At 46.4% G+C, this 2,311-nt stretch overlaps 1 pseudogene; it reads right to left on the reverse strand.

Annotated features, from left to right (window-relative positions):
• Positions 1–2,116: 2,116 nt before the first annotated feature.
• Positions 2,117–2,235, reverse strand: LOC111738583 (annotated as a pseudogene).
• Between the last annotated feature and the right edge of the window lie 76 nt (positions 2,236–2,311).

The following is a 2,311-nucleotide window of genomic DNA, read 5'->3' on the forward strand; positions in this document are numbered from 1 at the left end:
TCCACATCCTCCCAGAACTGTGTATCAACCTGGAACACTTCTCTGCTGTGAGGGGAGGTCAAGGGACAGTGCAGACCATGTCTCAGACCCTCTGCTGGACACTTGCATGGTCCTCACCTCAGTGACCCCTAAAGGGAGGCCCTTCAGCCTCCCATTTCAGAGAGAGACTGACGCACAGGGAGAGGAAATGACTTGCTAAGGCCATACAGCGAATGTTATATGGACATATAACATTGTGTTAGTTACAGTGAATTGATATTTGCGTCTGTTACAGAGTGACTGCCACAGCAAGCCCTTCTTCCCAGGCTCCCTTTCGGTCCCTCTGCCTCCACTGCAGACACTCCCATCATTTGCACGCCTGCCCCATCCTCTGTGTCCACGTGTCTACCCTGTTCTTTCAGCCCAAATGCCAAGTGAAACACAAAAGAGAATAAGAGCAGCCGTGTGTGGGTGCTGTGCTAGGTGCCTTCACACGCCTCAGGCCACTGAGCCACCTGAGGTCAGAATTATTACACCGCTGACAGGTGAGGCAAGTACGCCTTGGAGTGAATGTGACTAGTCCGAAGATGCCCAGCTAGGAGTGAGGGAGCCAGTGTGATCTAGGGTCTGTCCCTAAAACCAAGGCTTGTGGATTTGAAGGTCAGAAGGTAATTTATGTGAGACCCTGACCATTCCCGAATCCTTTTAACCAGCCGTTAGCATGCTGTCTAGTACTTGATATGACATATTAATAATAGCATAGGGTCATTGAATAATAGCATAGGGTCATTGAATACCTACTATGTGCCGCGGCTAGATACCGCTTCACACACGATCTCATTGAACCCTCCAGCCACACACAGATGAGAAGGCTGAAGTTTTCTTTTGAATTAGACACATCTTATCCCTTCATTCATTTGGAAGCTATGTGGGCATAGGGTTCTGTCTGCCTTTGCCTTCCCGCCTGGCCCTTAGCCCAAGGCCTTTATAAGCGAATGCCAAGTAAATGTTTGCTGAAGGAGGAACTCGCTCCCTCAGCCCATCTGTTTCAGAGGATATCCAGTGCCATTCGCCAGTCCCTCTCCCCTGGCTGCACTCGGCCAATGGCTTTCCTCTTGTCCCGTCTGTCCTCCATAATCATCTCCACATGGCAGCTAACACCATCTTTAAAAACACGCTAGACTCTGTGTCACTTTGAAGGCTTCTTGATGTCTCTACCACTTCCCCCCACCCCACCCCACCCTGTGCATCTCTGCCCATCTTGGCATTGGCTCTTCACACTCCAATTAGGTCCCATCACAAGGCATGTCCCTGCTCCGCGTGCAACCTCTTTTCTGCTTTGCACTTCTCAACCAGGCCCCAAAACACATGACACCTTTAGTGAAATCAAAACATCGACTCAAGTTAGTCCTCCAGTGTACAAGGCTTTAATCATCGTTGCATAGAAATCACTGTAGTAACATGTTCCTGCAAAAAGTTTGACTTCTTCCTTCTAGCATTCCATGTATGATGGTATTTCTCATTTGGATGAAATCGACACAGGAACAAGCCACAGAGTGCGATCTCAGTTGTACTTCCGCCCTAAGCGATAGGAATGAGAAAGGGACCCTTTAGCAGTTGTCCTGCATGAAGTCACTCACCCTCTCCTTTGAGTCTTGGACTGCTCGCTCATTTGTTATCAGATATGGGCCATGAATAGGGTTTAGATTATTGTCAAGTTCCTTTTGACTTATGTGAATCCATAGACTGGATGACTCATGACCCATATCCATGAGTCAGTTTTTATCCAAGTCATTTAATTCTTTCAACTATATCCAGGCTACCCATCCAGTTTCAGTCCAGAAAACTATTCTTCCACCCATTGGTCCATTCATTTACTCCATTCATCCAGTTAACTATATCTCAGTTCGTCTACCCATTTGTTAGTCCACAGTCACCTCATCATCCATCCCCCCAGCCAACAATTTAACAAATTTACCATTCACCAGCCACATATTTTCAACCGTATCCAAACTTTCCAGTCATTCAACTGATGTATTCTTTCGTCCATTCGTCTAATCCACTTTTAAGCAGCTATCACCCATCTCTATACCTAATCATCCTTCCAATGAATTATTAATTTTATTTATTTTTTTAATTCCTACAGCACCTGGTCTTCCTAGGTGGTCTCCCATCCAAGTACTAACCAGACCCGACCCTGCTTACCTTCCGAGATCAGATGGGATCGGGCTTGTTCAGGATAGCATGGCCATAAGACCTTCTAATGAATTATTTATCCACTCAGCCTCTTATCCACTCATCCATTCTTCTATATAGCTAATCTGCCACCTGT

The sequence above is a fragment of the Pteropus vampyrus genome, unplaced genomic scaffold, assembly GCF_000151845.1.
Source record: "Pteropus vampyrus isolate Shadow unplaced genomic scaffold, Pvam_2.0 Scaffold40, whole genome shotgun sequence".
In the NCBI taxonomy this organism is placed as follows: domain Eukaryota; kingdom Metazoa; phylum Chordata; class Mammalia; order Chiroptera; family Pteropodidae; genus Pteropus; species Pteropus vampyrus.